The sequence below is a fragment of the Sceloporus occidentalis genome, unplaced genomic scaffold (assembly GCF_023333645.1).
Source record: "Sceloporus occidentalis isolate IW3139 unplaced genomic scaffold, rSceOcc1.0.p SCAF_3, whole genome shotgun sequence".
In the NCBI taxonomy this organism is placed as follows: domain Eukaryota; kingdom Metazoa; phylum Chordata; class Lepidosauria; order Squamata; family Phrynosomatidae; genus Sceloporus; species Sceloporus occidentalis.
The window spans coordinates 188500390-188524775 of NW_028316983.1; positions in this window are offsets into that span (position 1 = coordinate 188500390).

Sequence of the window (24386 nt, forward strand, 5' to 3'; positions counted from 1 at the left end):
AAGGCCAATGCTATTTTAGGCTGCATCAATAGAAGTATAGTGTCTAGATCAAGAGAAGTAATAGTGCCACTGTATTCTGCTTTGGTCAGGCCCCACCTAGAATATTGTGTCCAGTTCTGGGCGCCACAATTCAGAAAGGACATTGAGAAACTGGAGCGTGTCCAAAGGAGGGCGACAAAAATGGTGAAGGGTCTGGAAACCATGCCCTATGAGGAACGACTTAGGGAGCTGGGGATGTTTAGCCTGGAGAAAAGAAGGTTAAGAGGTGATATGATAGCCCTGTTTAAATATTTGAAAGGATGTCATATTGAGGAGGGAGCAAGCTTGTTTTCTGCTGCTCCAGAGAACAGGACCTGGAACAATGGATGCAAGCTACAGGAAAAGAGATTCCACCTGAACATTAGGAGGAACTTCCTGACAGTAAGGGCTGTTCGACAGTGGAATGCACTTCCTTGGAAGGTGATAGAGTCTCCTTCCTTGGAGGTCTTTAAACAGAGGCTGGATGGCCATCTGTCAGGGATGCTTTGATCTGGATTTCCTGCATGGCAGGGGGTTAGACTGGATGGCCCTAGTGGTCTCTTCCAACTCTACGATTCTATGATTCTATGATTCTATGATTCTATGAATTCTGGGCATCACAATTCGAAAAGGATGTTGACAAACTGGAGCATGTCCCGAGGAAGGCAACCAAAATGGTGAAGGGCCTGGAAACCATGCCTTATGAGGAAAGACTTAGGGAGCTGGGTATGTTTAGGCTAAAGAAGAGACAGTTAAGGGGTGGTCTGATAGCTCTGTTTAAGTATTTGATGGGGTGTCATATTGAGGATGGAGCAAGCTTGTTTTCTGCTGCTCCAGACAGTACAACGCAGAACAATGGATGCAATTTACAGGAAAAGAGATTCCAACTCAACATTAGGAGGAACTTCTTGACAGTAAGAGCTGTTCTACAGTGGAACACACTCCCTGGAGTATGGTGGAGTCTCCTTCCTTGGAGGTCTTTAAACAGAGCTGAATGGCCATCTGTGGAGGATGCTTTGATTGGGAGTTCATGCATGGCAGGGGGTTGGACTGGATGGTCCTTGCGGTCTCTTCCAACTCTATGATTCTATGATTCTATCTGGAATATGGCCTTCTTTTTTTCCTGAAGTCTTCTACTTTGCTAAGTATTATTGTCTTTACTGGTGAGTTAAAACAGTTAAAAGCACTTTAAAATCTCTTACACATTAAACGTGACTGTGGTGAAAAGGGGACCAGTGCATGGCAGTGTTTTGTCCAGACAAAACTGAGGTTTGTGTGATAAAGTCCTAAGTAATTCAGTACCAAATGACTCAATAATCTCCAGTTAGGATAACTAAACCAATAAAAATAAAATGATGTATATGACTGCACCGGATGCTAACCAAAGCTGGTGCTATCCTTTCCTATTGCTATGTTTGTAAAGGTTAGAGGCTTATGAGTCACATTTGTCTCATTCTCCCATTCATGGGGAAAGAAAGAAGGAGAGGCAGACTAACCTAAATCCAGTTGTTAGTCTCCACTAGAATAGAGCTGTTGAATCCTTTGGAAATGTTGTTGCTGATGTTGATGATTCCTATTATTATCTTTATACATACCCTCTCTTTCCCTGAAAACTGGAACTCCAGGCAGCTTAAAATGAGTACACTGGGCCTTCCACATTGACTGGAGTTAAAGGCATAGGACCCCCATGAAAGTTGGAGAAAGGCAAAAAAAAAAAAAAAAAGCCTGAGATATATTTTTCTAGGAAACTTTAGGCCCTCCAGTGCAATCCTATGTTCAATATGACTATAGGATCATACTGGAAGACCTACTAATGCTTAGAGAACTATTTTTTCTAGGAATCTCTAGGTCCTCCAGTGTTACTCTATGGTCAATGTCCTATGGTCATGCCAGAAGACCTAGAAATTCTTAGAGAGAACATGTTAATCAAATCTATGAATAATTAAATATGCAAAAGTCAAAGCCATAAATGTGGAAGGCTGACAGTACAATAAAGTTAAAAACACACAAATGCTCACCATTAAAGTAGAATGGCACTGGCAAAAGTTAAAACAATTTAAAACATATGTTAACAGCTACTCAACAGCTTCAGTATTTCAATATCTGGGGTTACTGGAAACACATTGGGTCAGTGTTCAGTATCTCTCCTGGCTTTCTAGAGTCTTCATCAGACCTATAAAGCCATAAACCAGCTTTCCCCAAGCCATCTCTCTTCAATTGTAGCACCTTTGAGACTGAGTGAAAGAAGGCATACAGTCAGCCCTCCTTATCCACTGATTTTTTTTATCCAAAGATTCAAGCATCTACAGCTTGAAAATATTAACAAAAAGTATAAATTCCAAATCTCAAATCTTGATTTTGCCATTTTATATAAGAGACACCAATTTGCTATGCTACTGTCTTTAATGAGACTTGAGCATCCATGGATTTTATTATCAATGGAGGATCCTGGAACCAAACCCCAGCAAATAACAAGAGCCCACTGTACTTGGTCTATTTCCTCAGACACAAATCTATAATATGAACCTTATCACACTAGAGGAATCCCGCTCAGAAATAGGATTTAAAATAGATTTAAAGTAGAGAAAATCTGTAAATGAGGGAGGTTTTTCACATGACGTTTCTGCAAAACAGAAATAACACAAAAATAAAGTGAATGTAAAGGAGACAAAACGACATCTTTTTACTTCTGGGAAGTCCCAAAAATAAAAAATGTCATTTTTGTCCCCTTTATGTTTGCTTTAATTTCACATTATTTCTGTTTCTGCTTCTAAAATCTATTTCTATTTATCTATTTCTCTATTTAATTGTTATTATCTTAGAGTGTATGCCTTGGGCAGGCTTTTATATACTCCTTAATTTTACCGACTTTGTACAGTGCTGTGTATAATTACAGCGCTCTAGAAATAAAGTTTAATAATAATAATAATAATATCCTGTTTCTAGTGTGATAAGGTCCTATGAAAGTTTATGCTACAACTTCTTGAGCTCAGTTAGTCTTGAAGGTACTTCAAGATCCCTTTGCATACTGATATTCCAGACTGACACTGCTATGTCTCTCTCCAATTGTGTTGGACTAAAATGTCTGCTTAGAAAGCCAGCATAGCATAGTGGTTTGTGTATTGGACTACAGCTCTGGAGATCAGAGTTCAGTTCTCAGCTTGTTGATGAAACCCTCTTGATGACCATTGTCCCTGTTGGTTGGGAATTATAGGATTATAGGTTCAGCATAGCTGGAGGGCACTAGGTTAGAGAAATCTGCCTTAAATGGGATCTAATACTCCTCATAGCTACTTCCTTTCTTGTGTTTTGATTCGATCTCAGTGCTATCATCTCATAGGAAATTCAGAAATGTGACCACGATGGGAATTGTACACCACACCAGTGGAACTGCAACTACCAGCCTTCTTCACCATTGGTCTTTTTCTTGCAGAATTAAGAAACATAGCCATGTTAGTCTGGAAAATCAGTATGCAAAGGGATCTTTTAGTACCTTTGAAACTATCTGAAAAAAAGAAGTTCTAGCATAAACTTTCGTTTATGCTTTCGTGCTACAAGATCTCTTTGCATATTGGTTCTTTTGGTTAGGGATTCTGGGAGTTGCAACTGAACAGCATCTATACAGTCTTGCAATTCCCATCCCCTTGTTAGATCAGCAACAGCATGCATTAAGAGATTTTGCCTCTTTATTACAGCATCACCCAGGTTATTGCAGAACTTTTGAGGGGGTGGATTCATATGTTTAATAAGCAAAGTAACCATTACCTTAGCAGTTGATCTTAAGTGTGTGTCTTCTGTGTATTAAATGCTTTATATATATTTTAAAATGATATCTTGTTTTTATAAGGCTATCAACAGTACTCAACCTCTGTGGACAGGCTGGGTTATAAATCCAAAAGCAAATAAATAGGAACACTGAGCTGCTTTCTGCATTTGCACACAGTTTTTAACTTGAGTCTTTGTGTCCTTGAGTCAGTTACAGAACAGAGGGGCAAGCCAGGCACTTTAATTTGAAATAAACATAAAGAGTTCCCACTAGTGGAAACGTAATGGCATTCTTCCTCTTCTAACAAGTGGGCCTCTATTATGACTAAAACAGAAGGCCACCAATTTAGTTAGTTTGTATCTTCTGCAAGTATTTGATGGTGCTAATGAGCAAAAAGACCTTGATGCTTGTGACATCATGGATAAAAATATGGGGAAAGCAACAGATGTCTGACCTTGCCTATCTTGTTACTACCCTTTGCTACTGGAGTGAACAACATCTTTCCAAGGTTTCATTGCCAAAAAAAAGGAAGAGACAATGCACTTAAAGTCCATATCTTCAAGGTATCATACTGGGCAATTATGGTAGCTCCCTTATTGATGGTAGTAACAGTGACCAAAAAACCTGTGGCAGAAAAACATAAAATTGTAGTGATGGCAACCCTAAGGTCTTGGCAAGATTTGTTCAGAGGAGATTTGGCTTTGCCTTCCTCTGAGGCTGATAGAATGTGGTTTGCCCAAGGTCACCAAATGGGCTTCCAAATGGCCATGGGGGGTTGAACTCTGGCTTCCAGAGTCAACATCCAACATTGAAACCAGTCTACACCACACTGGACCACAAGCCGTGAAATCATATAATGCCAAATCGGTTAAATGCAACAGTTACTCTGGATAGAGCCAGAAAATCTTTTGTTTATGCACTTAGAATTTCCCTCATCGTCAACTGGTTCTCTAGTTATATAATAAGCAGGTGCACTCAGGATGATGCCTTCATTGATTTACCAACATTCAATTCATCACTGCACCCAAACACCCAGAAAGCAAATGGCATTATAAAAGAAAAAGGAGGGGGAGAAGAGAAGGTGAGATTTCCAAATTTCTGGCCAACATCCTTCTCCTCTACAGAAGCTGATTCATGAAGATATTGGACACCCTGGATCAGGGGAGGAGACAATCTTCTCTCCAATGCAATAATGGCAAAAAAGTGAGATGTCTTCGGCACCATCATGGCCACAGAGTAAGTTCTAAAATGATTGTGGGTAAACAACCCATCCCCCAAAGTTTATACATGGATAATAAATCAAGGGCTCCTTCCTTTCATTCTTCCCTTCCCTTTTCTTTTTTTGGCCTACACCTTCCAGAATCCCTCAGACAGTGCAGCAAACAGTAATATTTCCACACTCTGACTTAGGCCATGACTATGGCAGATTTCCCTTCCATGGTTCCATAGCCTTGTTCTTATCAAGATGATGCACATTTCATTTATTGTGAATGAAACTGTGGCACAACTCCCAGTAGCTTTTGCTGTTGCCAAACTAAAGTTTTCTTTTTTTGGCCTACACCTTCATCTCTCTCTCTCTCTCTCTCTCTCTCTCTCACTCACACACACACACACACACACACACACACACACATTAAGGACAAGAGGGGCATCTCTTAGGAGCAAAAATATGTGAGGAGGAGAAATGAAAAATGAGAATGACCATTAAACCCAATTAAAGAGTAAAATAACAGAGGAAAAGAAAGACAGAATGGAAGGAAAAGACTAACAGGGACATATAGGGATGCTCAGCCTCACTCAGCTTGAGCACTTGGCTCTTCTCCATGTCCTCACTTGTATCACAAAAGTTAAGAACAAAGTGAACAGTAGAGAATGTTCATGTACTCCACTACCCAGCCAACATATATCTTCTGTGTCTGTCAAGCCGTCAACCTGGTAACACTTGATTCTCCTGCTGACATTGCTCATGTGGTTAGAGACAGCTCTAGACTCTGCCTTATACGTTCATATTTGCCCTGTTTGCTTTGCTCTTCACAGGAAAAAAATGAGTTCAGTTGTAAGGATGGGGAAGATGGAATGCTTGATCTACAGCAGGATAAGGCAACTCAAGACCCTAAGGCTGAATTTGTCCCTCTTGGAGCCCCAGCCTGGTTTACAGCTTTCCCCAAATAACCATACCAGTCTTCTCAATGACATATTTTGATGGCTTCCTAGCTTTGGCATGAGCCAAAGCTGACATTTTGCCAGCTGTGGCTGGCATCATCAGAGAATGCTGGCATGGAAGTAAGTGGGGCATATATAGTGTTGGTTGAGAGGAAATGATTTATATGTTAATCTGTGTATTATTCTGTTGCTGAATGGCAAGGCCTCAGGGTGTCTATTTAATGAATGATCCATTGTCCGCTGGGAAATCCCCCTCACCCTGGATGGTTTTCATTTGAATCAAGACCCAGCACATACAAATGAAAACCACCCAGGGTCAAGGGGATTTCCCAGCAGACAATGGATCATTAATTAAATAGACACCCTGAGGCCTTTGTCCAGGTACTAAGTTGTGACTGGATGAGAATCTAGTGAGCAGACAGGTGTAGACCATGGTAATGAGCTAAGTAGACCAGGTGATTGTATTAACTAATTAGAAAGGTATAATTGCCTGGTGGATCTACTGGGTTTTGGGAGCATTAATTGAATCCTCCTCTCCATGCTGCTGTATCTGGATTTTGTACTGTGCCATTCATATTGTTTTGCTTCAGTTTTTTTGAGACTTCTGTTAAGTAAAGTTTTGTTAAATTTCCTCAAACCTCTGCTGTCATTTTTTCTTTAATACTCACACCCCAACAGCCTTGCCATTCAACAACAGAGCAATACACAGATAAACATGTAATATATATACAGGTATATATATATACCCACTCACTTCCATGCCAGCATTCTCTGAAGATGCCAGCCAGAGCTGTCTAAATGTCAGGAATAAATTCTCCCAGAACATGGCCACATAGCCTGAAAAACCCACAAAAAACAATCACTGGAATGATTTTAAATTAAAAATAATGGACTCATAACTGCAAAAATTCAGTGGTTAGCTAATAATATTGGAGTCACTTGGATACCTCTGATTCTGCTTCCATTTTGTGATCCAATTCAGACCAGCAAAATCAACAGGCTCTTTGTCAGATCAAATTAGTATAGAACAAAAATCAATGTATTTTTTTTTGCAAGTTACCTCTTAATTACTTTTGCTTTTCATTAATATATGTGATTACTGTGGGACCTTGTTATCCGCTGGGGTTTGGTTCCAGGAACCCCCATGGATAACAAAATCCATGGATGCTCATCCCATTCAGTACAATGGCATAGAAAATATATAAAATGGCAAAATCAAGGTTTGTTTTCTAAAATTTATATATTTTAAAGCATTTTCAAGTTGGGAGATGCTTGAATCTGTGGATGAAAAATCCATGGATGAGAGCTGACTGTATATGTGACAGTGAAGCTTCCAATACTGATTGGAATGGCTGGTGTGGTGCTTGGAATGGTCAGTTACTTAGGGAACAATATAGTTTTTACAGTCCAATTGCTTTAAGGGGGAAAAGCATTCTCAGTCTGGCTTGATTTTAAAATCTTATGTAAAAGGTAGCTGCAGATGGCAAAGAGGTATTGGAAAGTAGAAAGGCAAAGGGACATGAAATCCAGAAACTGAAATATGAGTAGAATAGGCAATGGAATATGAAAGAGAAAAAACATGGTAGAATGTGAAATTTGAATAAAAAGGAAGAGGCCAAGGAAAATATGCACAGCTAAGGGCTCAACAATAGCTTACAAGCCGTGGGAAACTAGTAGTATTTAACCCAATAATATGAAATTGCCAGCAAATGCTTTCAAAATATTCGTTTCTAATGTGTCATATTCATCAATATTATAAGAAAGAACTACCATACCATCTTAGCAGTGCTTTTTCAGCTATCTGATATAGAATAATTCAAAAGGCGAAACTATCTCCATCACTGTATCTCCTTGGAAAAAAAAATCCACCTACTGGCCTTTTCCTTGCCATATGCCTGTTAAATGCGGGAGACCATTTGGAACAGAATTGCCTCCTATTTGGGCCAGAATTAGACAAAATAATATTTGGCATGACACAATTAAACTGAAGAGACACAATTTATTCATATTCTCTACCCTGTTCCAAATTTCTTTAAGGAAGCTTCTGAGCTAAAGGAAGACTGCCTGAGCAAACAAAACATTCCTTAGTGGCAGGAGAACATAATGAAATCAAGGGACTTGGAGCCCAAATGTGTTACCTTTACCTCTGCATTTTTACCTTGAATGGCTGGTTGCCCCAATGCACTGAGAAAATACTTGGACAGAGCCTTTATTGCTCATTATTTGCTTAGCAATAATCTTCCTGCATCATATGCCTGTTGGTGAGAACTCTGCCTCACAGAGCAAATAAAAGGCCTCTGGACAGTGACCCTCAAAAGGCTGAGTTTGCTAAGGCGCATAGACACAAGGCAGTCTCAACAGTTTAACTGCATGCTAGGAACAATTATAAAGGGTGCACATAGTACAAAGTGGGGACCATGTGTATCTAACACCCAAAATGACAGAATCAAGATTCAAAATAATCTTGAAAAGCTGGAATGCTGGGCCCCAAACCAAATGAATGTTATTCAGCAGTGATGAAAGGAAAATCCTGCACTTAGACTCATTTTGAAGGAAGGAAGGAAGGAAGGAAGGAAGGAAGGAAGGAAGGAAGGAAGGAAGGAACAGTACAGGAGGAAGAGAATCTGGCCCAGGTACAATTCATGTGAAAAAAAATCTGGTTTCCCTAGTCAATCACCAGAAGAGCATGTGCCAGCAATGTGATATGGTTGCTAAATAAACAAAATGATAGGGGCCAGATCACTGAAGGTAATCATAGAATCATAGCGTTGGAAGAGACCACAAGGGCCATCCAGTCCAACCCCCTGCCATGCAGAAAATCCAAATCAAAGCATCCCCAACAGATGGCCATCTAGCCTCTGCTTAAAGACCTCCAAGGAAGGAGACTCCACTACACTCTGGGGGAGTTTGTTCCACTGTCGAACAGCCCTTACTGTCAGGAAGTTCTTCCTAATGTTGAGGTGGAATCTCTTTTCCTGTAGCTTGCATCCATTGTTCTGGGTCCTGTTCTCTGGAGCAGCAGAAAACAAGCTTGCTCCCTCCTCAATGTGACATCCTTTCAAATATTTAAACAGGGCTATCATATCACCTCTTAACCTTCTCTTCTCCAGGCTAAACATCCCCAGCTCCCTGAGTCGTTCCTCATAGGGCAAGGTTTCCAGACCTTTCACCATTTTAGTCACCATCCTCTGGACATGCTCCAGTTTCTCAATGTCCTTTTTGAATTGTGGTGCCCAGAACTGGACACAATATTCCAGTTGGGGCCTGACCAGAGCAGAATACAGTGGCACTATTATTTCTCTTGATCTAGACACTATACTTTTATTGATGCAGCCTAGAATTGCATTGGCCTTTTTAGCTGCCGCATCACACTGCTGACTCATGTTCAACTTATGGTCTACTTGGACTCCTAGATCTCTTTCACATGTACTTTCATTCAGCAATGTGTCTCCCATCCTATATCTGTGCATTTCATTTTTCTGCCCTAAGTGCAGTATCTTACATTTCTCTGTGTTGAATTTCATTTTGTTAGCTTTGGCCCAGCTTTCTAGTCTAATAATTTCACTTTATCCTGCCTTGGTTAAATCATGCTTGGATTACTGTATACAGTTCCTGGAACCACATTGTAAGGAGGACATTTGAAAAACTAAAGTATATACAAAAGAGAAACACTAGGACCACAAAGGGATAGGAAATCAAGTTATAACAGCTTGGTATGTGGATCATAGAAAATAGAAGACTAGCTAGAAATGGGGAGTCTGTCTTCCAATAATGGAATGCTGTGCAGAAGGTAGAGTTGAGTTGTTCTCTCTCTCTCTCTTCATTGCTCTAGAGAGTAGGATTACAACCAAAGGGTGGAAATGGCAAAGGTGAGTTTTATCTAACTATCAGGGCACTCTTGCTGATGATAAGAATGATGATTAACCTTACAATGCAGTGGCACCTGCTGACTTACATGGCCCTGTCTGTGTGAACCAAATAAAGCATTCTCCCCCATTTCCCATGGCAATGAGTCCAGATGTCATATGGCCCAAACCCTAGTTCTGGTGTAGACAGTCCAGACTACATTTATTCAGTTCAGGAATGAAACAATTATATGGCTCATTTAGAATAGTTAAAACCCTCAGTATTTGCTCCATGTCTTCCTGGAAGATCTGGAGCCTTCTGTTGCAACAAGAGGTGGCTTTTTACAATGTGTCCCATGCAGCAGAGTCACTTGCCTCAAGGTCAGAACAAAGTGTGCAGCCATGTGATCAATTTTGAGGGTCTTATTCTGACCTCAGATTGAGTGAATCAGAATGAGTGAATCTCAGTAGGACACACATGTGAAGAGCGGCCTGGCATCAGTACATAGGGCCCCAGGCAATGGGGGGATGTGGAGCAGTTTGGGGGCCAGAATACCCTGGCCTGTGCTACATTAGTGAGGCAGTTAATCTGCTCTGGATTAAATGTGGAATTTAAAGGAGCTATCCAAGGTTCTGAACCCTAACCTTTAAATAGGCCCAGCACCTTGAATATCTTCTTTAAAGTCTGAGCTAAAACCTCAAGTGGATCCACTACATCAGTGGCATGGAAGCCACAAATCACTACTGTTGTAGAAGGCTCCCCTTCATTTGAGGTACGTACTTAAACACACGCTGTCGGGAATGACATAGTTACAAGATTCCAGTACTGATCAATGGTTTGAACTAGATTTGAGGATTTCAAGTCCCATCAATCTCTCTATCATAGATCATCTTTATCTCAGCCAGTTAAAAAAAAAACCCCACTTTAAAAAAGAGAAACATATATGTTAATAGGTAACCTCATGAACAATCATTTATGTTAAATTTTAAAGACATTAAAAATCACAGTATATTGCTGGGAATAAACACAAACAAAATATTAAGTGGAAAATTGAAATTATAGTGTGGAACATCAATTTTACTGCTAAAGTCTCTCAAACACAAATAATGTATATATATATATATTTAAATGTAGTATTATTGGGAATTAATTTCATTGCTGTGACCATTATCCACTGATATGCTTCAGTACCTAACGCCAGCAAAATTCCTTCCTTCCTTCACTCTCTCCAACTCCTACCCTGTGTAGCAACAAAAACCTTCTTTAAAGAGTTCTCCATACCTGCAGAACATATTTTTAGGATGTAGGGAGGGGTGCAAGAAAGATGGGGATGCTGGTTCTTGTGTAAACAGCAGGATCCAGCAGGCATACATCATTGGATCCTGGACTATAACTAAAATCTCTGTGTCATACAAGTATCAGCAACTGAGGAACACTGGACTCAAAGGTACCTTCTTACGTTAAAATTCAGTCATGCTATTTTTTCCATTGTACTCTGCAAGTTGCAATAGCGTCTCCCTGATGAGGAGGTTCCTGGGGAAGATTTTATCCTAAAGTGCAGTGTTGTTTCAGCTACAATTGAATGGGAGACATTCATTCATGTGGGAGAAACCACAGAAAGCAACCAAGCAAAACTTGTGCAGTTAAGTTGTTACCTTTCTTGAGTCAGAAGTTGCTCTCTACCCCAGGAGTTTATAATAAATCAGTGTTAGTTGAAAACATCTAAGTGTAGTGCTCTTTCCTATTTTCAACAAGTATAATTTACACATCACCATGTATCCATATCAGGAACAGCTTTCACCTTTTTAAATTTCTGCCTGCCATGCAGATGCTGAAGAGCCAGAAAGCCTGCCAGATAGGACAAATGTAGCAGTCTTATCCAACAAGTTGTAACTGTCCTGTACAGTTTGTTTAGATTATGGTGTATGAAGCAATATCTTTGTTTTTCAAGGTGAGATTTAAAGTGTTGCCAAATTCTTAAAGAACCAAAAATACATTAGGATTACAAATAGACTGTCATGTGACAATGATGGAGTTAATAGGAGGGGGAGAATGGGGCCGAGTGAATATTTAGATGGAGCAGCAATGCAAACTTACCTTCAGTTCACTTTAAAAGCCTAGTAAATCATTACACTTTTTTATTATTTACCTGGTACGAAATTCTCTAGTGGAGGAGGGGATGCATGGCCCTCTGACAGTACATTCTTTTTATATTCTTTTTCATGGCTTTCTTAGCACCTTTCCTGAAATTCAAGATAAGGCAATGAAGATGTTCCACAAATATGTTCATAAATGAGAAATATTGGAAAGGCTGGATTTTGGCTGTGTAAACAGTTTTGTAAGGGCCCAATGTGCCAGTGCCAGGTGGGAATTTTGAGAAGGAAGGTAGTTTTCGCACAGCCTGAGGAAGACAAAGGTTGCATTTACACCTGGCCAGGAGGTTTAATCATCTACTATTTCCAAACATTGCAGGCTAACAATCTGCTGTGTCTGAGATCATAAAATATATCACAAAGTGGAGACAGAAGAATTGGGACTCTGCTGACCAGAGTTTATCTTTTTGAAGATGCAAGCTAGTTGGGAAATTCTTTCAAATGCTACCTCTAGTTGCTTCCTCCCCCCCCCAGCTGGGACTGAAGAAAAAGCAAAAATATGTACCTATAGAATCTCTCCTCATCATATACAAAAAGACATTTGAGGCTGTAGGGGCAGTGATAAATTATACCATTGCAAGGACAAAGATTCTAATACATTTTAGATACAGAACAGATTAAAATATGTTCTGTGAACAAAATATGAATCAAATTTAGTTGGGCATTGCTCAAAAGAAGTGGCTCTTTTTGTATGCTGGTTGTCATTCCTAACATTTATAAAATATGAATATTCTGATTTTCAGTAATTTAATAGAATTTCAAACTGGCATCAAGACTTGTCTCCCACCCATTATATGTATTCACTGAAGATCACTTGCAAGCAGTGATTGTTTCCACCCAATACGACGTGTGTTTTATCCAGCAGTTCCCTATCTGTAAAATGTGAATGTAAATATATTAAAGATAAGAAGGTGTTCCAGTGCTTTCAGGCTGGATTACATGCCTAAAGTAACTAGATAGATTTGGACAAGATTAAAAAAAATCCATTGAATGTTATTTGTTTTTACAGTGCTATACAGTATTTGCTGAGATTCTTGGCCCTTTTCTATAATCCGTCACAGTACAACAGTGAATCTATGTGTTAACATTAAGAATGTGAAATCACATTATTTTTCACGGGGGGAAATTAAGCCAGAATGTAAAGTACAGTTGGTCCTCCATATCCACAGATTGCTATCCACAGATTCAACTATTCACAGCTCGAAAATATTCCAAAAATATATATTTGAAAAAGCAAACCTTGATTTTGTCATTTTATATAAGGGACACCATTTTACTACACCACTATATATAATAGGACTTGCCACCTGAAGCTTGGAAACATGGAGGTCATGTACTCCATGCTAAACTCCACAAGCTCCTTGTGAGTTGCTGGGGAAAAGGCGAACTGTCATCAGATCTCTGAGATGCAGTCATCATCACCCTGTACAAGAAAAAAGGAGCGAAATTGGATTGCTCAAACTATCAAGGTATAACACTGCTCTCCATTGCTGGAAAAATCCTTACAAGGATACTGCTGAACAGATTAGTCCCTGCTATTGCAGAAGAACTTCTCCCTGAAAGCCAATGCAGCTTTAGAGCTAATAGGAGCACTACAGATATGGTATTTGCCCTTAGACAACTGCAAGAGAAATGTAGAGAGCAGAACAAAGGACTCTATGTAACATTTGTCGACCTCACCAAAGCCTTCGACACTGTGAGTAGAAAAGGTCTGTGGCAGATCCTGGAACGACTAGGAAGCCCCCCCAAATTCCTCAAAATGATCATCCTGCTCCATGAAGGCCAGCAAGGCCAAGTCAGATATGGCGATGCTCTCTCAGAGCCCTTTCTAATAACTAATGGTGTGAAACAAGGTTGTGTTCTCGCTCCAACTCTGTTTACAATCTTCTTCAGCATGATGCTCCAAAGGGCTACAGCAGATCTCAAAGAAGAAGACGGCATTTATATATGCTACCGTACCGATGGTAGCCTGTTTAATTTAAGCCGCCTGAGAGCTTGCACTAAGACTCTAAACTATCTAGTCCATGAGCTGCTTTTTGCTGACGATGCTGCCCTCGTTGCCCATACGGAAACAGCTCTGCAGCGCCTAACATCTTGTTTTGCAACAGCTGCAGAGCTCTTTGGACTGGAAGTCAGTCTGAAGAAAACGGAAGTTCTCTACCAGCCAGCACCTCAGGAAGAACACTACCATCCCCACATCACTGTAGGCACATCTGTGCTTAAGTCCTCCAGCAGTTCACCTACCTGGGAAGCATCATCTCCTCAGACGCCAAGATTGATAAAGAGATCGATCACAGACTGGCAAAGGCATATAGTGCATTCGGAAGGCTTCACAAAAGAGTCTGGAGTAACAAACACTTGAGGCAAAGCACAAAAATCAGTGCTTATAGAGCCATTGTACTGTCTGTTCTCCTTTATGGGTCTAAAACATGGGTCACCTATCGCCAACATCTATGACTCCTTGAACGCTTTCATCAGTGCTGTTTACGCACAATTCTAAGTATACACTGGACTGACTATGTGACGAACGTTGCTGTCCTTGAGCAAGCAGGGATCACCAGCATTGAGGCCATGCTATTGAGAACGCAGCTGCGCTGGGCAGGACACATTTCTAGGATGAAGGACCATCGCCTCCCCAAAATAGTATTCTACGGTGAACTCGCCATGGGTCAGCGTAACATCTCAGGCTTGGCCAAATTGATCACCAACAATGGTCCGCCCTGGCCTCGCATTGGGAGGCATGGAGACGAACTATCCACGATGCTGCAGCCTTTTTCGAAAACTCACGCCAAATGAGTCTCAAAGAGAAACAACAACACAGAAAGAACCACAACCCGGAAACATCACTCAAGGAGACTTTCCACTGTGCTTTCTGCAACTGGACCTGTTTGTCCTGGATTGGCTTTTTTAGTCATCAACGTGCTTGTACAAAGCGCGGGATGAGTCCTTCCTAAATCTTCGTTCACGAAGCAAAGCCAGAGAGAGAGAGAGAGAGAGAGAATAGGACTTGCTCATCCATGGATTCTGGTAACCACAGGGGGGGTCCTTGAACCAAACCCCAGTGGATACCAAGCACCCACTGTATTTTTTCTCCTAATGTATTTTAATGTACTTTTGAGAATTTCTTCTAGGATATGATACTGGGGGGATGCTTTTCTTTGCTATATTTTCCCCGCCACACCATCCCTTCCTTCCCTTTGAGTTTATTGCTTCATTTTTTGTGCCATGAAAGTTGGAGAACATGACATCAGAAGACAGGAGGAAGGGAGGAGCAAGAAGAGTGCATTGCCTCCTGGGACAGAGGTCAATGTGGAAAAAGAAGGCCTGCCTGCCTTTGCAGAAATGAGAAGGAGGAATAAAAAGATGGGCATGCAATGGACAAGACAAGATGAGAGTGGGAGGAAGCAAGACATGTAGCGAAAAAGCAAATGGAATGGCACGAGGCTAAAGAAACATGTAGGAGTAGTGAGTGGCTAAAGGAAAAGACAAAACAGAGTGGTTTGACAGAAAAGCACATCAAGAAGTGGGAGTGCCTAGAAAGAGCCTAGAAAGAAAGAGATTGGAAAATGAAAGGAGGAGGGCATAGGGCGCCAGAAAGACAGGAACAAGAACTATAGAAGAAGCAGTGAAAATGAAGAAGAATACAAGAATTAATATAAATGTTTCCTTCTTTCCAAAACTCAAAACAGGGATAGATGTTGGAGTGGAAGGAAAGCAAGGATTGATTTTTCATATCACTTTAGTAAGGTACAAGGTTGCAATACCAATTTAAATGCCAAGTTAGACTCTGTGTTATTATGTCGCTTTTCAATGTAATCAATTAAACATTAGCTAGAAACCACCTCTGAGTATTCCTTGAATAAAGACTTTATCACACTGCCTTTACTCCCATACTAGGTGTGCGATGTAAACTTAAAAAGGCAGATCTTATCACACACCTCCATGCTTGGGCACTAGGCATCCTTTATCTGGGCTGGACTTTTCCAGTATCTTGTAAGGAACAGAAAAATCCCATTCTTTACAAGTTATGAGAGATGTTCAGCCCTGGAACTTTGCCTACTGCCTGGGCAAAGAGGTGTGTGTTAAGATCCACCTATTTAAGTTTACATCCTGTGCCTAGTGCGAGAGTAAAGGCAGTGCAATAAAGTTGTAAGAAAACCCTACATGGAGTCACCATATGTCGACAGGCAACTTGAAGGAATGTATATACGCACACAGTTTAAATATAACATAGCCCTTTTTCACTTTCCTGTTTCTGCATTTCAATCACAGAATCCTCATATCTTCCACATGAAAACACTTCTTTTCAGGGTATATCACATTTAAAAAAAAATAACTCAGACCACAGTATATAAGGGCCTGTACAGACAGGCTAAAATAAAGCTGCTTCGGGTCACTTTGGAGGTATGCTGTTTAAATGATGCATGTATCCTAAGAAGCCAGAAGCTGTGCCAAAGCTGTGGTCCAGTCCTTAGGACTGTAGCGTAGCTTTGGCCTGGCTTCTGGCCTCTTAAGATGCATGCATCATTTAAACAGCATACCTCCAAAATTTGCCAGAATAAAAATCTATATTCTACAAATGTACAATTGTATGCTTTCACTGAAATCATAGTACTATCATGAAGTTATTGTTGCTATGTGCCTTCAGGTTGACTCTGACTTACTGTGACCCTATCATAGGGTTTTCTTGGCAAGATTTTTTCAAATGGGTTTGTCATTGCCTTCCTCTACAGCTGAGGGAGTGTGAGCTGCCCAGGGTCACCCAGTGAATTTCCATGGCTCCTGGAATCTTCCCTGGTCTTCTGGAGTTCTAGTCCAACATTCAGATCTCTATACTATGCTGCCTTACCATCATAACTACATGAATAAAATTCTGTTCTCTTCTGATGCACACAGTTGAGACTTAGCCTGATTGTGTTATAGAAAAACTTTATATATTTGTAAATAAAATGTGCTTTAGAAGCCATGTACTCAACTGGCCACACCTTTCCCTATATAATGTTTTCAAAAATGAAAAAGAAATAAATGATCTTTGTGGCCTAGATGGTCACGCCTGACCAATTTACCATTGTCTGCTGTTCTACCGTTCATCTGCTCTCTCTGGGAGGCCATTTAGAGGCCCTTGGGACTGTGGGACTCTGAATTTTGCCCTCAAGATCTAGCCCTAGGTACATCTCTGGTTTATACCTAGAGAGATCCCAGATGGAGAACCCTCACTCTAGCACCCTAGAAAGCTAATTGTAACTGTATGGTTTTCTCCTTCGAAGAGAGTAGGAAAAAGATGGAAGAACTAACAGGAAGGTTACAAAGGAAGGTTACAAATGAAGGACAGCACTGTGTGAAGCCTTGTCAAATCAGTGTGTTGCGTGATTGTTTAGAACCAAGCCTCATATGGAGCCACTCTTAGCTTCAATAGGGAATTTGGTCTGAAGGTTTGCAGGAAAGATGGGTGCTAGGCAGAGCTCGAAGAAGTTGCTTTTTTGAACTACAGCACAAGAATCTCCCTGTCAGCATGGTCAGTGGAGAAATAAGGTCATGCTGACTACAGTCCAAAAAGTCACAAAGTACTTTTAGTAGATGGCCATGAGCATATCACTGGCAACCTGAGTTTGTAAAACAGGAATAGCAGTGACCTTTCTTAGCATTAGATGGGGATTATTAAACATCTCATTTTCTTTACATTGCCTTCTGTTTTTATGCATTTAAAGTCATCTCCCAGCATTCCAAGCATTATGTCACTTCTCAAAGTCCAAAGAGCCACAGTCTAGTACAACAGGGTCATATAGGGTTTTGTAGATGGGCGGAGGTCTGCCCTGCTATTAGACAGAGGGAGATAACTGTATCAGATGGCAGTTGTCGGAAGGCAGCACTGGCACCTTCCCAGCTGTTCCTCCTGAAGCTGGTGGCCATTCCTTACAGTGAACTAGCCTACTGCCTGGTCCATTGCCAGACCAGAAGTCTAGTGCAACTGTCAGGCCCTATGGCCCTCATTGATTTTGATAGAGCAAAGTCTCTGGATTGTAATGTGGAACAGAGGTTAAGATCAAGGGTGAACATTAAACTCAACTCCACATGAAATTTGATATTATTTCCTATGGGAACAACACTGTATTGTGTGTGTGTGTGTGTGTGTGTGTGTGTGTGTGTATGTGGGGAAGCTACTTATTACTTGTGAACTCAGTTGAGCAGGCACGTCACAAAATAACCAAAAGGTGTGTTTTATAAGGGAAAATCCTTTTGTGAACCCTCTAAGGTAGCAGGGGTAAAGAACAGACCTTGATGTGACAGGGAAGGGGAAGAAAGAGCATAAAAAACACGGGGGGGGGGGGTAGGATAGAAGAAAGGCTGAAATTCCATCCTGACTTCCTATTGCAAACATCCTTCACCTGATTGTAAAATTTCACAGTCTGTTACCTACTGCCCAGTTCTTTCCAAAGGTAGCTATGATACTTTATATTTTACAATTAAATTTTTTAAGTGTTCTAGTTTATGTTTAGCCTGCCTGCTTGCTAAGTACTAGATTTTGATTCTTTACTGTTTGCTAAAGAAGGCAGGGGAGTAAAGTAGATATGGCTATCCATTCTTTAAAAGCTTTATTTGAAACACCTTGAGAGTTTCCCCCAAATATCTGCATTGCAGAGTATTTTATGTTGTCTGGAGCTGCAGCTTTGTTGGATTGCATAATCAAGGTCAATGGAAAATTACACAAAACTTTGCTCCACATCTGTTGCAGAGATGTGAAACACTTGGAATGAATACCCTGAAATTTGCAATATTGCTACTCATCAGACAAAAGAACTTTAGAGGGCATGTTATCATACCCACATAGGTTAAATGTATGTATTTATTGTTGTTGTTGTGTGTCTTCAAGTCATTTTGGACTTATGGTGACCCTATCATGGTATTTTCGTGGCACGTTGTCATTGCCATCCTATGAGAGTTAGAGAGTGTGCCTTGCTCAAGGTTACTCAGTTTACATGACCAAGAAGGGATTCAAAACCTGGTCTCCAGAGTAATAGGAGATTATCACACGGGGAAAAGGAGGGGACCAAAGCGGATTGCTCCTGTCCTTATTGCATGATTGCACATGCTTATGCTATCCCTATTTAGCGATTGCGCAAAGATTATCAGATGTCACACTTATCCCGTCCTCTCATAAGTGAAGTGGAATGGCCCCATCACTTTGTATTAATGGAAACTCCTGTTAATACAAAGTGATGGGGGCCATTCCACTTCACTGATGGGAGAAAGAAGGGAGAAGTGTGACACAATAAGGACGGGATAAGGACAGGATAAGGATGGGAGTGCACTGCTTTGCTCCCTCCTTTCCCTCATATGATAATCTCCATACTCTAACACTCAAACCAAAATAGTTTATTTCTACCTTTCTTCCTAACCTGCTGTATAAGTTCTTGATTTAAACATGGAAATTGTCAACAGTTATATATGTCACCCCTGCATCTGATGGTTTGGCCTCAGATTTAGTACCAAGTGCTTTGAGATGTTATTTTATATTTCCTATTGTCCCCACACTGTGACTCACTCATTAGGTTCTAGCAGCTTCAATTGATTAATTGATTGATTGATTTCCCACAAGTTTTAAAAAACAAAGTACAAATCTAGCCTATTAATACAATCATTTTTTGATCTTTCAAACCACTTTTGGATTCTGCCCATTGATCGGTCAAATCCAGCAGGTTCTATTGTGACCCATCTTTTCAAAATCTGAACATATGACACATTGAAGTAGAGGGAGCCTTTGATGGGATATGTTGTGTTTGTATATTATTATGTTTCAAATGTGTTCTTAAAAGTATTTTACACTTGTATTGTAGTTCAGAGTTGCATTTTTAAAAAACTTCTTGTGAGCTACTTTAAATTCTGTGCTGGGTGGAAGGTGGGAAATCAGTCAATCAGAGTTGCCTCCCCCCTCGATAACTGGTCCATCTGACTACTATTGTTTACTCATTGATTTTCAAGTAATAGGTGGGGGTGGGACCCAACACCGGTCCACAAGATCACAACCTTTAAACAAAAAACAAACAAGCTTCATTTATATACTGCTTCATACCGCCTAAGCAGTGTCTAAGTGGTTTACAACTGTAAGCTAATTTCCCCCCAACAATTTGGGTACTCATTTTAGCGACCTTGGAAAGATGCAAGCCTGAGTCGAGCTTCAGCCCTTTTACTGGTCTTGAACACGCAACCTTATGGTTTTGAGTAAGTGGCTGCAGTACAGGCATTTAACCACTGCGCCACCAGGGCTCCTAAATACCTAGTAAAAATAAAGTTTGGACTGACTGCTTTTTTTTAAAATCTCAGCTCAGAAAGCTAGTATGGCATTGGAACCAAAGAAATGCTGCACTCCTCTTGGCTTACAAAGAAGATCAATTATGTAAGAAGAAACCATGCATCTTTGGATTATCTCCATGCATTCATCTGGAAAAATGAAAGTAAACCTGGAAAGTGAAGTTGTCTTAATGTCCAAAGAACAGAAGCCAGAGAAGCAAGCAGGACACGAACCCCTCACTATCAACTAGGGCTTCTTTCTGCTGCTTCTGGCAATAATAATAATAATAATAATAATAGCCAGAAAGATGAATAACTTTGTTTTACTGGCCTATAGGCATGTATCATTATTCTCAGAACATTTCCTGCATCTGCAGGAAATGGATCATTTTTTGGAATATTTTTTTCTTAAACCTATAAAGCACCGATGTGGGCCTCTGATCTGTAAATCAGCTGCAATTTTTCAGAGAAATCATTTCAGTGTAGCCCTGCCAACTTCATTTTCTGTGCACATTTATTATTTTGCTTCCAACCTTTGAGCTGATTTAAGGAGACCCCAGTGGAAAGGAAGCAGTTGCAGCTGAAGAAACGGTTCTGATTTATGATTCCCCCCCCCCAGGAGGAACCAACCAATGGCTTACTTTGCAGAGTACAGGAGAACTACAAAGTAGTTGCTACATGAAACTAGCTCCATGAACCCAATGGTACAAGCTTCCTTTCTCCTCCCTGCCTTTCCTGCCCTGGGCACTATGTAGCAAACTGATTTAGATATTGAAGAGAACTTCAAAAATAATTGGTATGATGGCAAAAATAATTAGTGTAATGCCCATCTCTCAGGGGTACAATCTGTATACGTGTAAAGCATGCCCCAAATAGATGTGAACCCTGGTGGCAGGGCTCTTGTGCATGCATATCCCTTCTTCAGACTGATGCTGATCTCATTGATCAGGGATCAGGGACTTGTAGGTATTGCATGCAAGTGCATTCTAGAAAAATCCCTTTACACATCCAGTACTCGCAAAGTCCTAACAATTGAGCAGGGCTATACAAATGCATAGGATTGTATTGTTAAAGTTTCCATACTGGAGTGAACAACCTCTGGGCCTATAAATTATGTCAGAGTGCAAATCCCATTATCCCTCAGCACTGACTATACTGGCCAGGGCTGGTGGGAACTGCAATCAAACAATATCTGGAGGCACAAGTTGCCCATCCCTGATTTAAGGACACACATCTTTTTTTATTTTTTAAATTCAGAGATGTACAAATGTGTACAAACATAAGACTCCTTATTGACTACCACCATAGGACCTTGCAAATTTAGAAAGGTTGCTTTTTGAAGATGACAGGCAAACTACATGGTTTTTACAAACATGGACCTGAGAGGTATTGGCTTGATTTCTTAACATTTATGTATTAGCCCTTTCTGGACATGAAATTGCCTCTTGTTGCCTGGCCACACCCTTTCAATCACCTTTTGATGTGACTCATATACATTTGTTTTGAGATACTTCACAAAATGGAAACAAGGCCAGAATAGCTAATACTCCAGAGGACAGGATCAAAATTCAAAATGACCTGAATAGACTAGAAAGCTGGGCCAGAGCTAACAGAATGAACTTCAACAGGGAGAAATGTAAGGTACTGCACTTAGGGCGAAAAAATGAAATGCACAGATATAGGATGGGGGACACCTGGCTTAAGGAGACAACATGTGAAAGGGATCTAGGAGTCCAAGTAGACCACAAGCTGAACATGAGTCAACAGTGCGATGCGGCAGCTAACAAGGCCAATGCGATTTTAGGCTGCATCAATAGCAGTATCGTATCTAGATCCAGGGAAGTAATAGTGCCACTATATTCTGCTCTGGTCAGGCCCCACCTGGAATATTGTGTCCACTTCTGGGCGCCACAATTCAAAAAGGACATTGAGAAACTGGAGCGTGTCCAAAGGAGGGCGACTAAAATGGTGAAAGGTCTGGAAATCTTGCCCTATGAGGAACGACTCAGGGAGCTGGTGATGTTTAGCCTGGAGAAGAGAAGGTTAAGAGGTGATATGATAGCCCTATTTAAATACTTGAAGGGATGTCATATTGAGGAGGGAGCAAGCTTGTTTTCTGCTGCTCCAGAGAACAGGACCCGGAGTAATGGATGCAAGCTGCAGGAAAAGAGATTCCACCTCAACATTAGGAGGAATTTCCTGACAGTAAGGGCTGTTCGACAGTGGAACACACTTCCTCGGAGTGTAGTGGAGTCTCCCTCCTTGGAGGTCTTCAAACGGAGGCTGGATGGCCATCTGTCAGCGATGCTTTGATCTGGATTTCCTGCATGGCAGGGGGTTGGACTGGATGGCCCTTGCGGTCTCTTCCAACTCTATGATTCTATGATTCTATGATTCTAATAAATCCCTGTGTGGTATGGAACATAAGACATTCTAATGTTATGAACATTTGACATGGCTATTCAGCTAGTCTCAGCTTGTGTGGTCCATAGAATAGACTGGATGGACCAGACCACAATCCTTCTTCACAGGCATTGCTGGGGCCTGAATTATAGCAAACATAAAGTACTTGGGACCGGAGGCAAAGCAACAAATGGCACTGCCCTTTCCCCTCTGCACATAAGTGTGAATAGTACTTAAAGCCAATCAAGTTTCTTTGGCATGTGCCTTGAGGCTGCTATGGGTAAATAGTTACACTGAACAGGATGCCAGATCATTTTTGTATAGCCATGTACAACATATGGCCTCATGCTCCAGAAACAGAGAGAATCAGCTCTTCTCTGACTGTGGCTGCATCTGCACTACAGAATTAATGCAGTTTGACACAACTTTAGCTGCCATGGCTCAATGCTATGGAATTCTGGGATTTGTAGTCTTGTGAGATATTTAGCATTTTCTGTCCAAGAGCTCTGGAGCCACAACAAACTACAAAGTCCAGGATTCCATTGTATGGAGTCAGGGCAGTTAAAGTGGTATCAAACTGCATTAATTCTGCCATGTGGCAACAGCCTAAATCACCTGTAGGTCCTTCTATACATGTGTCCTTCTACACATGCTGCTGACATTGGAGTAGACCAGAGAAACTTCAGAGGTAATACTCTGGCTTCAGTGTGTGTGTGTGTGGTGTGGTGGGGGATGCTTAAATTCATTCCTGCACCAATTGTTACATCCTTCTCAAAGCTGCAGCTTTATCTCTTGAGAAAAGTGAAGGAAGATGGCAAGGAGGGCTGCAGAGGTGGGTTGCAAACACTATTTCAAGTTCAGTGCACTTTGAGGGCAGTGGGTTCAATATGAATTGCATCCAACCAATTTGAACAAGGTTCAAATTTTGGTCTCTGCCTCCCCCCTTATTTGACTGCTTACCCTTTCCCTACTTGAAACTTGACCTCAAAGGTCTGAACCATACAGGATACTGGCTAGATGTGATAGATGGATGTTGCGGACAGTGAACCAGCCTCATTGAATAAATGCAGGATTCAAAGGAAGAACATAGTTTGGATGCTAAAGCAAAAACAAACTGGACCCCCCTGCCTCCAAGATGCAGATCTCTTGCAAGATCAAGATATATAAATCAGAGCTTACTTTTTTGGACTTTAACTCCCAGAACCTATTAGCATGATCACTGACCATATTTGTCAAGGAATTCTAGGGGTACAGTACAATAAAAGAGTTTTTTTCCCATTATCTGGTCTAAGGGAGCTGTAAGACAGTGAGAAAAAGGAAACTAACATCGGCAACTGGCTTGAGCAAACAGACAAGATAGGAAGATACTATCCCACTGCTAATGTAAAAGTAAGTTTCAGGTGCCAGAGTGGAGTCATTCCACTTCCCACTAACAGGGAAGGCAAAAGCTGCCATTGCTAGAGGGAAAATGTATTTTCCCAGCACCAGTATGGCATATTGTTGTGAGCTACCTCTGTAGGAATGCTAAGTATTGTGGTAGGGTTTTTTGCCTTGAATGGGCAGTTAAGACACATTAGCTTTACAAAACATCTGCATTTGGCAAATATAAAAACTGCTACAACAGGTTGGTTAATACATACCTATTCACACTTTCCTTTGGAATGCAGGTATGGAAAATGTCATGATTACCATCTGCACTTCAAAATGCAGTTCCACCAGCCCAAACTTGGTTCCAAAACCTTTTCCAA